At 32.6% G+C, this 15,446-nt stretch overlaps 1 pseudogene; it reads left to right on the forward strand.

Moving 5' to 3' along the window:
* Window positions 1-3,743: 3,743 nt before the first annotated feature.
* LOC18102496 (3-ketoacyl-CoA synthase 11-like) overlaps window positions 3,744-15,446 on the forward strand; it is a 29,610-nt pseudogene continuing 17,907 nt past the window's right edge.

A 15,446-nucleotide genomic window follows, 5' to 3' on the forward strand; every position in this document is an offset into this window, starting at 1 on the left:
GATATAGTTAAAAATCTAATGAGTGTTCAGACAGTAACAGTTCAAATGTCTAGACAGTAACAGTTCAAAGTGTAGACAGTAACAGTTCAAATGTCTAGACAGTAACAGTTCAAAGTCAGACAGTAACGGTTGGAAAAGTCAAACAGTAACAGTTCAAAGTCAGACAGTAACGGTTGGAAAAGTCAAACAGTAACAGTTGGAAAAGTCAGACAGTAACGGTTGGAAAAGTCAAACAGTAACGGTTGGAAAAGTCAAACAGTAACGGTTCAAAGTCAAACAGTAACGGTTGGAAAAGTCAAACAGTAACGGTTCAAAGTCAGACAGTAACAGTTGGAAAGTGGACAGTAACAGTTCAAAGTTAGACAGTAACAGTAGACTTTCACGTGAATACTAAATAAAGGAATTGAGTCATACGAACACTTGCACATTGAGATACTAACTCTGAAAATATACATGATATATGTATGTATGTTATTATGAGGAAATGAACATGCATAAGAAAGTAACATATGAGTAATGGATGAATATGGATTCTCTATAATATCGGCCTGAAGGAATGATAACTATGGTTGGATAAAGGATGACAACATTAATGGGTGTAATGAGAAAAACATAAGATATAAAGAAAGGAATGATTGAAAGGAAGATTTATTAGCTATTGATATGATTATTATAAAACATATCCTTGAATGAGGAAAATTTATGAGATGAGTCTGTGACTGCAGGAGGGACCACCGGTGTGGTGCAACAACAGCAACAGGGGAGCACAATTAGAGCTTCTACTGCATGTAGGTGACTTTCACCTTCCTTTTAAATAATGTTGAATAATGAAAATACTTTATCATGAATATTACTGTATTGTGTTAATTCAGATACCAGACTGTCAAATGCTTAAATGTTAATAAATGAACGATTAGCTTCAGCTAAAGGCATCTGAAGAGATGACCTTGAACATTGAAATACCTTATCATGAATGTTGTCGTATTGTGTTAAGTCAGATATCGGATTGCCAAATGCTTAAATGATTGATTAGCTTCGGCTAATGGCATCCGAATGGATGACCGGGACAAATGAATGATTAGCTTCGGCTAATGGCATCCGAAGGGATGACCGGGACAAACGATTGATTAGCTTCGGCTAATGGCATCCAAATGGATGACCGGGACAAACGATTGATTAGCTTCGACTAATATCATCCGAATGGATGACCGGAATAAATGAATGATTAGCTTCGGCTAATGGTATCCGAAGGGATGACCGGGACAAACGAACGATTGATTAGCTTCGGCTAATGGCATCCGAATGGATGACCGGGACAAATGAATGATTAGCTTCGGCTAATGGCATCCGAAGGGATGACTGAGACAAACGATTGATTAACTTCAGCTAATGGCATCCGAATGGATGACCGGGACAAACGATTGATTAGCTTCGGTTAATATCATCCGAATGGATGACCGGAATAAATGAACGATTAGCTTCGGCTAATGGCATCCAAAGGGATGACCAGGACAAACGGTTGATTAGTTTTGGCTGATGGAATTCGAAGAGGATGACCGGGACAAACGATTGATTAGCTTCGGCTAATAGCATCCGAATGGATGATCGGAATAAATGAACGATTAGCTTCGGCTAATGGCATCCAAAGGGATGACCAGGACAAACGGTTGATTAGTTTTGGCTGATGGAATTCGAAGAGGATGACCGGGACAAACGATTGATTAGTTTCGGCTAATAGCATCCGAATGGATGACCGGAATAAATGAACGATTAGCTTCGGCTAATGGCATCCAAAGGGATGACCAGGACAAACGGTTGATTAGTTTTGGCTGATGGAATTCGAAGGGGATGGCCGGGGTGAGTGAATAGTTAACCTCGACAAATGATGTCTTAAAAGAATGGCCGGATTTAAAATTATAGTTGATTGCAAGAATTGGTGTATATATATATACTGCAAGTTATGTATACCAAGAACATGAAGGAACTACAAATGTCACGCTTCAAACATGAGATAATGTTAATGCTTCGTTAAACTGTCAGACCATTTTCTTATTGTTGTTGTTGTTATTATTATTATTAAGTAATTGCATTCTTGTAAATGTTTTGTACTGCAGTAGGGACGTCATACCAACAAGGTGCCTAGGAAACCCGATACATGGGAACCTACTTTTGCAAGGAATCATGTAGTTGCATTCTAAATCATGATGTATTTTATATGAATCAATGTACTGAATGTATAACTATTATTAGATCCTTTTAGATTAAATTCATGATGACTATTTGTAGGATAGAATACAAACTCATGACTGTGCATGTATATTTTAAATGCGAACTTCTAATCATGCAAACATAATATTATAAGTTAAAAAAAAAAATTACTGTTGTTTTGGGCTTGTAAAAGCCGTGCTGTTACACCTGGGTCGGTCTGTAAGGCTAGACCCAAGAACCTCGGGCAGGTTGCAACGCCGAACCCAAGAGCCCGAACAACTTGGGCTTGACGCGCCTTTTCAGCCCCAAGTTACTTAGGTCTAGAAGGGGATGTCAAACCCAAGTTAATAATAATAATAATAATAATAATAATAATAATAATTGATTTTACTCTTCAAATTAAATTTATGTTTTTTTATAATAATAATATATTTTTTAAAATTTAATAATATTAATGAATATAATAATATTTGTAATATTAATAATAATATTAAACTTGTTTGACCCAAGTTTTTATAGTTTTTAATTTCTTCAAATAAAATTTATGGTTTTTCTTTGATAGTAATAATATTTTCTTTCAAATTTATTAATGATAATAATAGTTATATTAAACTCGTCTGACCCAAGTTCTTATAGTTTTTAATCCCTTCAAATCCAATTTATGTTTTTTCTTTAATAGTAATAAGATTTTTTTTTTCAAATTTATTAATGATAATAATAATAATTTTTAATTTTACTCATCAAATGAAATCTACGGTTGTTTTTCAATATTTATAATATTTTTTCAAATTTATTAATTATTATATTAATAATATTAATTATAATAATAATAATAATATTAATATTAAATTTGTTTAACCCAAGTTTAAGTGGGTTCAGCTGCAATGTCAGGCCCAATAGTATGACAGTCATGCCTAATCCCAGCGCCAGGTATCTGATAGCCATACCATACCCCTCCCCTGTCCCTATCACTCGAAGGGTTAGTTCGAGTTTCTTCCTAGATTGTTGAAAATATGAAGGATAATTGTTTTGTGACGACTGATTGCGTCATCATTAAAATAGGTAGTTTTAAATTGTGTTAATGGTTTTTTTAAAGTATTTTTTATTTGAAAACATATTAAAATTATATATATTTTTAAATTTATTTTTAATATCAATATATTAAAACCCTTTAAAAACATAAAATAAATTTAATTTAAAATAAAAAAATTAATTTTTTAAAAAAGCACGGCAACCTGCAATAGTTAACACTCCTATAATCTCGTGGACATGTTGAGTGCTTTTTTTTTGGGCTATTAACTCGGTCGAGTTTGTACCGGATAACCTGAATTATTAAAAACCTATCATAGCTAAATGAGTTTTAGCTGGTAAAAATTGGTAAATTCAACTAGTAACCTGAACCGATTCAAGCTTTGAATTTTGAATTTTGAATTTCCTACATTAATCTATCCGGTTGGCAAAGTTTTATAACTATGGTAAAAAATAAATAAATAATGCAGTAAAAGGTACTCCACTCGTATATAAAAGACACCGAAGGTTTGGACTTTGATCACTGAATTGAGGTGTTGCCAATTGAACTTCATTGGTACTGGTAGAATATGGCAGATGAGAAGAAACAAAACCTGGAAAACAAATCTGTGTTGTCTCAACCTCTACCCGAGAGGAAGAAAAACAACTTACCAAACTTCTTTTTATCTGTTCAGCTCAAATATGTGAAACTTGGTTACCACTACTTGGTTTCCAATGCCACGTACCTCATGCTCATGCCAGTACTTTGCGTGATTTTTGCTCATCTTTCAACATTCACGGTTGACGAGCTTTGGAATCAACTCAAATTCAATTTAGTGACAGTAGTTCTTTCACTACTAAAAAAAAAAAAGGTATTAGCATCTGAATTTAGCAACGGATAATTCCGTTGCTAAATTCAGTAACGGATTTGCAACGAATTATACATATATTATTTTTTTAATATCAGCAACGGACTTTAGCAACGGATAATCCGTTGCAAAATTTACGTTGAATTTAGCAACGGATTTTCCGTTGCTAATTAAAAAAATAATTATTTAAATTTTAATATAAAACCAAAATTACGAACACCGTTGATTACATTTACAAGGATTAAATCTCAACCGTTTATTTTTCGCTGGCTTTGGTAAATCTACACTAGTGCTCTCCCCCCACACCGAAATGCAAACAGAGACAAAATGAACAAAACCAACAGATGAAAATTAATGATCTTCCACTCTTCCAGTCTCCTTCGTCCCTAACAACATCGATCCATAACTGTAGAAAAATCACCCTCTCTTTATCGATTTGATTTTCCTTTATCCCAAACATTTCATCTTCTTCGCGTCTTCAGCATCCCTAATTTCTTTTCTTCATCTTCTTCTCCTTCATCTGAACAAAATCGAACCAAACCCATCATTATCACCATCGAACATGCTGATTTAAGGTATCTCCTTGTAAACGGGTTGGGTGTTTCACAGTTTTCTTCAATAGTTCAGGTAAGTAATTAAGGGTTTTTGTTTTTGTTTGTTGCAATTTAACTTGCACTAAAAATTTTTCACCTAACTTTCCCAATCCAGGTTTCTTTCTGTCCTGTAGAACGATCTCGGTCACCTGTAACTCAAGAACACAGGTAACTTTTTTTTTTTCAATACTTTGAATAATGGTTTTAGGCTATTAATTTGATAATATAGGGGTTTATGAAATGTTTTTACCATGATCTATAACCTAATTATGCATGTGTAATTGAAAATTTATCAAAACCCCCAATTTAATTTTTAGGGTTACGGTTCATAAATTTTTTGATGTCCCAGCAGTTGAGCTATAATCATTTTTGCTTCCCTTTGGTTTCTTTTTGCCAGTAGATAGTTGTTTTCCCCCATGAGATACCTTCATATCATCGTGTAAGTGGGATGCATTTTTCTCTTCAAACTACTGTTTTGTAAGATCCAATGTTATATCTCCACATTTTCTCATCTCCTCAGGCATATAATTGTCTTTAAACAAAGCAAGGCTTTTTGGCTAAATAACTCCTTCTTTGCCCCACTGAAATTGGCTCTGAATATTATACCCTGTTGTAACTTGCTACCCTGTTGCTTCAACTTTTTACATTGTAATGCTCTACTTCTATAATTTTGAAGTGTTACAGCAGCGTATGGATGCTGTTAAAATATAGAGAGTCTAGCAACTGGTTAACCTGTGATGCATTTTGTTCTTCTGTAGCAGTCCAAGTTTTTCTTTTTTTTCTTGCTGTGATTTGATTGAGCATGCTTGCAGAGTTTTAGTGCTGCCTTTTAGTCACAGCCAATCCAACTTACTAGGATGTGGTGGTTGCTGATTCCTGTAGATATTATTTCAAAATATGCAATTATTAGTTTTAGTTGCAAAACTTATACGCACTTATTTTCCTTGACAAAATTCAAATTTTACGATCCTATTCATATTTGTAATATCATATCATTTTCTGGAATAATCCACCTTTTATTTTGCTGTGTTATGCAGGAGGAACCTCAACTATTTCAATTTGTTCCAAATTAAAAGCAGGTACCATTTGTTCAGACCACATTGTATTAACAAAGTTGTATTTATTGTGATAGATTCATAATTCTGTTTATCTGATTTATGCTCTCACAGGTCAAGGCAGCACACCAACTTCTCAAGACTATTCCACATAGCTATGGGAGCAGGAGGGTTGATGGAGTTCCTGTTTTCAGCAAACAAAATTCAGAAATTGCAATAGCTACCAAAGACGGGATTAAGTGGTGTGTATTGATTCTCTTGTATCAAAATTTAAATATGCATATTTAAATTTTCAGGGCATAAGACTGTTTTTTTTTCTTTCCTTATTCAATTCAGAAAAAAAATTGTTATAAGAAGACAATTGCCATGAAAATATGAAAACTAAACAGTACTTTAACTTGGATATTCTTTCTGTTTTTCATAGTTTAACTTAGATTTGTTTCAAAGACTAGCAATTGATAAAGCTGGATGGGTTTAACATACTGTTTATGTTTTTTATTTTTCCAGCAATATGAATGGCTTATTGGATCACAATATAAATCAATAGAGTTGGCTAAGTCTGATTGGGTTGCAACAAGGAAATCTCCACCTTGGGCCATTGATTATTGGGGCTTTGGTAAGTCAATTTTGCTCCATTTTTTGATGGTTGCTTAATTAGATTATGCTTAATTTGTCTGCTGGGCATGCCTATTGTAATCTTTTCAATTAATTAGAACTTTGCTTTTCATTGGGATAAGATTATTCATATTTAAATTTATTGTCCTTGTAGATCCTAGTTTTGGAGGTTTATGTGAACATGATGCTGGGATTATATTCAATTAACTTTTCTGGGCATAGTACTGTCTTTTTTATTTCTGCTTTTACATATTGCTTCCTGAAGTTCATGTTTTTGGTATTTTTCCTCTTAAGAAGAATAAGAATAAGCCTCGATCTTCTTTATTTAATTTCAAAACCATGAAGGCATTTAGAGGCCCAAATCCCATTTTGATTATTTGGTTAGACAATATAAATCAATGACAAGGTAATTTAGAACTTTGGGTGGGTAGTTCAAAAAATAATAATTAATGCTTTTTACAATAAGATGTGGGGGGAACATTACAAGAGTAAAAAGAATGGGGTAAGAGGTGATAAGGACATATTTAAGGGCGAAATCTTATGGGGAAACTTTATTTTTACTAGTGGAGGGTGTGGTGACTGTTTAAGGATTCCTTAATTTATCTGTAAAGTCGTGGTGTTTTGTAGCTTTGAGGTAAAATTGGATTTATAATTACGGGGAAAGAAAATAAAATTATTGGTTGACAGCAAACTGTTGCGCTGTGAATGGATGGTGGAGGAATGAGGAGATGTTTTGGACTGTTATAATGCTACATTGATTTATTTATTTATTCTCCACTGTAAAGATATTTATTTTCAAATTAAGTTGTATATCAACTGGAAAGTAAATCTCTTATGTTACACGGGCCTCATATGACATCATCATAAATGAAAGTATTGCTGTAAATTAAAGCACAGACATCAATTGTTTTTCCTTCCATTTCATGTAGTAATAAATAAGAATTGGATTGAATAATTTCAAGATAAAAGAGACCTAAAGCAACGCTTTTTCCTGAGGTGAAGCAGTTTGCCAAGCATCTAGGTTACATATTATTCTTGCTTCTGAAAGAAAAAGTAGGAGTTTGAATGCTTGTGATGGAAGAAATAAGACCAAACAAGATTCTTGATTTATTGATGCACATGCAACAATTAATAGCACCAGTCTCTTTTGCTTTATTTGTTGAGCCATCAAATGACACTAGTTGTGGGTGATTTTTGTTTTTTCCAAGCTTATATTGGAATTCCCGAAGACTACAGTACTGTGTGGATGTTAATGGGAGCACACGTATAACCAGTTTAACCTAGAAATAATAATAATAATAAGAAAAAAAACAATTCTTGAGTTTTGAGAACCAACATCTATGGACATCAAGCAATTACCAGTCTGCTTGGTCATTAAATTATATGCCATATTCTAATTAGTTAGTTAGGTTTTTTTTAAAAAAAATAATCAAATCCCCTCTTATCATGTGCTTTATTTATAAGAGATCTCAAGAACTTGAGTACTCCACATAAAATCAAAAGGGTAAACTGAAGAAAAAGGAAAAAAAAAAAAAGTTCCCCATTCAGGAGTTACTAACTAGTGAAGTTTTATTGCAAGTAATGATTTCCCATTTGAAAAGGAGATGTCTGCTTTTTTCTCCTGCTAAATTCCAACAAATTCCAATTAGCTAGCACATATATGGAAGACCTTGTCTTCTGGATCATTTCAAGCTTTTTACACAAAGCAAGCATCCGATCCCTCTGTGCATTTTATTTCCCTTCATGTCTTTCCACCCTCTCAGACGCATCCTTGGAATCAATTTAACTTGGATTTGTTTTAAAGACTAGCAATTGTTAGAACTTGATGGGTGTGACATACTGTTTATTTTTTTTATTTTTCCAGCAATATGAATGGCTTATTGGATCACAATATAATCCAAAAGAGTTGGCTAAATCTGATTGGGTTGCAATAAGAAAACCTCCACCTTGTGCCATTGATTCTTGGGGCTTAGGTAAGTCTATTTTGCTCCATTTTTACATGGTTGCTTAATTATATCGTGCATAATTTTTTTGTTGGGCATGCCTATTGTAATCTTTTCAAGTAGTTGGAACTCTGCCTTTCATTGGGACAATATTGATAGTTTGTATAAGAAAACTAATTGAATGATTTTCTTTTATTAAATCTGATATTGAGTTTATTTTGGATGAAAATTATGAGACCAAAATGAAACCTAGAGGTGGCTGAATAATATATCAATTAATTGCAAATTTAAATGTTGTGCTATTTGTGAAGTCTTGAAACATATTGTATTAAGAGATTGAGAAGACAACATTTCTCTTACGGTCTGCTCATGTCAATTAATTAACAATAATATTATGCTCCATACGTATTAAGAGAAGAAAAAAGACAACAAATCTACTAGTACATGAAATTAACTAATTTGGATTGTGCTTAAAGAATTTATAAAACAAATGTATTTATATTTTCATCCACCAGTATTATAATTATTATCTAATTATTATTTCACTACAACATAAAAGATAGATACAATGTATATGATAAGAGACAAAGATACAAATGTGAGTAACTATTATAACCCATAATAAATTATGTTTTTTTTTATATTGCATTTTCATCTTTTTTAAAAAATAAAAAAAATTCTTTAATCTTGTATTACCTCGCATGTTTCTAATTTCATTTACCATTTCTTAGTTGAGCAAAAATAGATCTGAATAAAAATAAAAAGTTTGATGGATCCAATAAAAATAAAAGGATCCAAATAAAATAAAAAAAACTATTTCAGGTGGTAACAAAAGTTAGAAGGACCAATAAAAAAAATGAACTCCAAAACTATTATAAAGATAAATTTATTTAATATTTGTTCAACTAAATATTTTTTTTTCTTTATCCATTCATTCTGTATAAAATACTAACCGAACATAATCTAAAAAGTATATTTTTGTCACTAGTTAGAAAATATAAATGACAATATGAGTGTGTGGGAATTCCTCACACACTCATATTGTCACACTAAACAGCCCATATAATTAAAAACTCAATAAGAAAAAGTAGAAGAAAAACAGTTATCCATTTTTTAGCTTCATAATGTTTGAGCTGGACAAATAATTAAAGTTTATTCATGTGGTACATATTTTATTTTAAAGGATTGTTTAAGTACTAGTAGTTAAAGAAGTATGCTTATTTCAAAAAATGCTTATTGGTGTTATCATGTTAATTAGATTAACATGGATGATCGATCGTGGATGTATCGTCGTCTTATGGATGGTCGCCTTCGTCCTGAATACATTACTGGTGTTAGAAGATTTATCAATTTTGCATTTTCAATTGATAAAAATATATCTGGGGGAAAAATTAGATGTCCTCATGTGAGGTGCAAAAATCAAAAGTTTTTAAAGGAAGATGATGTTTGTAAACATCTATTGACAAAAGGTTTTTTACCTTGTTATGAAAATTGGACTGTACATGGGGAGCCTTATGTCGCAGAACCAATATTGGCTGGACTTTCATCGATTATAATGAGTCATGATGTGAATGATGTTTGTCTAGAGAATCCATATAGGAATCTGGTTATGGATGCAATGGGGGTTGGTGATGCATTCTATAATGATAATGTGTCTAGTCCTATGGTAGTAGGGGAAATTCCAAATCCGGAGGCAACTAAATTTTTTAAGCTTTTGAAAGCTGCGGAGGAGCCGTTGTGGGATGGGTGTAACAAGCAATCCAAATTATCTGCTTGTGTACAATTGTTTAATATGAAGTCAACTTTAAATTTGACTCAGAATGCCTTCAACAATTTTATTGACTTTACAAAAAGTTACATGCCTAATGATGAAAATTTGGTTTCAAATTTTTATGATGCCAAGAAATTTATGCGGCCACTTGGACTTGGTTATGAGAAATATGATGTGTGTCCTAATTACTGTATGCTGTACTATGGGGCAGATGCAATGAAAATAAATTGTGATTTTTGTGGAAGTTTACGATACAAAACTAGAAATCCAACTAGTAAAGGTTCCAATAAGGCGGAGAAGCAACTCCGATACTTTCCTCTAACACCAAGGTTTCAGAGACTATTCATGTCTCCATATCATGCCAAAGATATGACATGTCATCATTTTCATAAGTCTGATAATGGGGTTATGGTGAACCCATCTGATGGGGAGGCATGGAAGGAGTTTAATCGTGTCCACTTAAGCTTTGCATCAGATCCGAGAAATATTCGGTTAGGGTTGTGCACTGATGGGTTTTGTCCATTTGACATGTCTTCAAATACATACTCTTGTTGGCCAGTAATTGTAACTGTTTATAATTTGCCTCCGTGGAAGTGCATGACTAGACCATTCATGTTTTTGACAATGATGATTCCTAGGCCAAAGAATCCGGGTAAAAAGCTTGATGTTTTTCTAAGACTTTTGATTGATGAGTTAAAGAATTTGTGGTTTTTTGGTGTTGAAACATATGATGTATACAGAAAGGAAAATTTTCAATTAAGGGCAGCTTTGATGTGGACCATTAGTGACTTTCCAGCATATGACATGTTATCGGGGTGGAGTACTCATGGAAATCTGTCTTGTCCTTATTGTAGGAGCATAGCAAGGCTTTTAGATTAAAAAATGGGGGGAAAACTATATTTTTTTATTGTCATCGACGATTCCTACCCATGAACCACCCATATAGATTTCAATCTGATAAGTTTTTGAAAGGAGTAATTGAAAGGCTTCCTCCTTTACCTCGTCCATCTGGTTTGGAAATGTTAAACGAAGTGTCCAAGTATACTGAGGGACATAATGGAGGTTCATCATATAATAATAAAATTCCTGGCTTTGGTGTTAAGCACAATTGGGTGAAGAAGAGCATTTTCTGGGAGCTTCTATATTGGCATACAAATTTGATTCGTCATAATCTTGATGTCATGCATATTGAGAAAAATATCTTTGACAATATTTTTTATACAGTAATGGATTGTCCGAATAGAAGCAAGGACAATTTAAAGGCTAGGTTGGATATTCAATTGTATTGTCAGAAGCCAAATTTACATTTGCAACAAGATATGAGTGGTCGGCTTTACAAACCTAAAGGCACTTATTGTCTACACAAGAAACAACAACAAGAAGTTTTGTCATGGATGAAGGAATTATCATTTCCTGATGGTTATGCTTCAAGCATTTCACGATGTGTGAAAGAGGCACAATGTAAGGTTTCGGGATGAAGAGCCATGATTGTCATATCTTCATTCAAATACTTCTTCCAACCGCTTTCCGACCTTACTTACCTAGGCCACTGTGGGAGGCATTAACTGAACTGTCCGTATTTTTTCGAGATATTTGTTCAACAAATTTAAATGCCCAGCACATGGAGTTAATGCAGATGAATATAATTGAAATAATTTGCAAACTTGAAAGGATTTTTCCTCCATCCTTCTTTGACTCCATGAAACACTTGACGATACATCTACCTTACGAGGCAAAAGTTGGTGGACCAGTTCAATATCGATGGATGTATCCATTTGAACGGTATGTTTTCATACTATGTTAATTTTATTCACTTTTTATTTTTTAAAAATAAACTAATTGACAGAAATGATATAGGTATATGTTTTATTTGAAGAAGAAAGTGACCAATAAAGCTAAAGTTGAGGGTTCCATATGTGAAGCATACTTGATTGATGAAATTACCAATTTTGCATCTCATTATTTTGGTGATGACGTGCAAACAATTTGGAATCGAGTTCCACAGAATGATGATGGTGGCCTTAGAAGTGTAGATGGATGTCTCTCTATTTTTTCCTATCCAGGGAAAAAATTATCCAAAAGATTTTATAAAAGGCAGTTGTCACATGCTGAAATGCAAATTGCGCATAACTATATGATATTCAATTGTCAAGAACTGAAGCCTTATTTAAAGTAAGTATGAAATATTATTTTGTACTAAATTTATAATAATTTATTATTAACTTTAACATTTTAAAATTTTAGGCAATGTCGACAAGAGCTAAAGTCACAACAACCACATGCGAGTGATGGTGAAATTGAAAAATTATGCGAAGCGATCTTTCGAAATTGGTTAAAAAATAATGTAAGTATTTTAATAAAATTAATTTATATTTTATGTCAATTAGCTACTTTAAAAATATTATTAATCTCTTTTAAATCATTATTTCTTATGGAGTTAACTATTATGCTAGGTGGAATACCAATCTAACAGAATTGAAAATCAGCTCTTTGGACTTGCTATGGGCCCTTCAACTTCAGTGAAATGTTATAATGGGTATTATGTGAATGGTTTTAAATTTCATACTCAACGTTATGGCCGTTTTAAAAAGACAATGAATAGTGGAGTTTGTGTGAAAGGAAGTTGCTATGATGATAATGAACGTGATTATTATGGAATGCTTAAAGAAGTTGTTCGGCTAAAATACTTGGGGAGTAAGTGCAAGTTATTTATGTTTAAATGTAATTGGTATGATACAAAACGAGGGATTAGAGTGCATCCTTCGAATGGTTTGGTTGAAATCAAGCATACATCTCGACTACACGGAAATGAAGATTTTGTGTTAGCACAACAATGTCAACAAGTCTACTATACATATCCACCTGGTAATAAATCATCTGAATGGTGGACAGTTATTAAGACAACTGCTAGAAGTCATTATAATGTTGACATGGGTGAATTTATTGAAGATGCCAACAATGTGAGATCATTTGATGTTGATCAATCAGATGAGATTTCTCAACCATGTCGTGTCCTTCCTACTCAAACACTTGATGATCCAAATATACTTGTTGAATCATCTTATTATGAAGAAATCGGGCAACATGAATTGATTCAACTTGACATGAATTGGGGAAACAAAGATGATGAAGAAGAAGAAGAAGATGATGGTGATGGTGATGGTGAAGAAGAAGAAGATGATGATGATGAGGATGATTGTTATGGTGGTGATGGTTAGGAATGATGATAATAATGAGTAGCACAAGTTAATTATATTTTGTAGTATATGTAATGAATTATCTTTATTATATGTATGAATGATTTCATATTATTTGACAATATTTAGGCTTTCAATGTTTTTTTATTTTATTTTATTCAAGTGTGTGTTATGCATCACATTACATAAATCATTTTCATTCACCTTTGAAACCATTTATAACCTTTCAAGTATCAATCTTTAAATTGTGATTCTGATGTTATATTTTATTTTGTGATTCGTTTTCTTGCTTACAGATGCTGAAGCGTGAAAGAAAGGGTTCTTCCTACTCAATGTTTTGATTTATAGGACCAAACATTAAGGTAAGCATACTCATAAATTTTGATTTCTGCTTAATTAATTATTTAGATTTTTATTTTTATTATTGTTTGTGTTAATTGGATTTTGACAATTTAAACTTCATGGCTGAGTTTTGTCATTGTAAGGAATGCTTAATGAAATTGTCTTGATGTTATTTATATATTTGGTTTTGTTACAGTAATTATTTTATTTGAAGTATAATATTTTTCGGAGTGATGACTATTAAGTGGACAATCCATACTGATTTTGAACTTCATAAACTAGATATTGTTTGTAATGAATTGGGAAAAAAATGAGATTTAACAGTTTGTTTTCATTCTAGTTATGGCAGTCTTGGGAAAATATCTGTGAATTTTTTGTTCCTGATAGTTTAACTATGAGCTAATTTATTGTTATGTTGTATATATTCATATTAAATGTTAGTTATTTTTTTCTGGTTTTTAGCATGCCTCGACGAGGATCCATATTAGATTATAGGAGTGACAGGTCCACATCAAGGAGTGACAGGTCCACTTCATCCAAGTCATTTCAAACTACATCAAGACATAATAACAAAGGATCCACATTTCATCAACCTGTGTATCAGAACGCAAATGAGTATTATATACCTACTTTGGGGAGTACACATCCTCCTCAACATGATTATGGGAGGGTTGATGCATATCAATATTGTGAGGGCTTTCATTTTCAAGATTTGCTTCAAACTCAAGGAGGTTTCTCTCGAGATAACCAACTTGTTTATGGAGGACATAATTTATATGGGAGTTATGGGAGAGTTGATGGTAATGATGATGATGTGAACATTAGAAATGAAGATGAGGGAGACGGTAGTAATGAGAGAGGTGTATATGATGAGAGAGATGTATGTGATGAGGATCAAGATGGTGTTCCATCATATCACGGTTCAACATCTTCTCCATACAATTATGATCAAAGTGTTAAAAGGAAGGGTTTTGACACGTCAATAGATCCAATAACAAGAAAAAAAGAGCTTTGTTTGTATGGAACAACAGAGTAAGTTCAAACTTTTAATAACTAACTTATTAAGGTTATATTTTCAAGTATGAAAAAAATTACTTATTATTGTGTAATTATTTGTTTAATATAAGTTTGTTATTATATATTTTCAGGTTCAATAACGCATCGTGTGGCCGTGCAATCGGAGATATTTTGAGGTCCAATTTTAAGGGAGCCTGGCACTCTTGGGAAAAAGTAGATCCAATGTGCAAGGATGAACTCTTTAAAGAGTTTAAAGTAAGAACCAACACTAATTGCCATAATATTCTTTTCAATTTTGATCACTTTAATGTAGAATTATGAAAATTATCAATTGAATAGCTATGATTGATTTGTGTTATAATTTGTTCTTATTTCTTGTTTACTCTTTAATATCATTTAATTTCTTTAGTTATTACATCATCTTGCAAATTTTGAACAAGATAACACAATATGATTAATTATTTATATAATTTGAAATTTTGTGCACTCTTTTTACTTGGTATATATATTATTTGGTAGAAAAAATATTCCTTTCCTGAGGAGGATGAGTCGATTGTTCGTAATATTTGGGAAGATAAGGCTAGGATAGCTTTGAATCAACAATTGACACGAGCTCGCAAGAAAGCTACGTCAAAAGAAAACACTACAAATATTATAGATTGTCTTGATAAAGGTCCTACCTGGATAAACAATGATGACCGGAATCAAATGATCAAAGATGTTTGGTCCACCCCTGAATTTCAAAGGAGATCTGAATCTGCTAGGAGGAATCGATTAACCAAAAAAGATGGCAAAATAAGCACTCATTCTGGAGGAACAGTGTCATTT

Source organism: Populus trichocarpa, chromosome 10, assembly GCF_000002775.5.
Source record: "Populus trichocarpa isolate Nisqually-1 chromosome 10, P.trichocarpa_v4.1, whole genome shotgun sequence".
Classification (NCBI taxonomy): Eukaryota; Viridiplantae; Streptophyta; class Magnoliopsida; order Malpighiales; family Salicaceae; genus Populus; species Populus trichocarpa.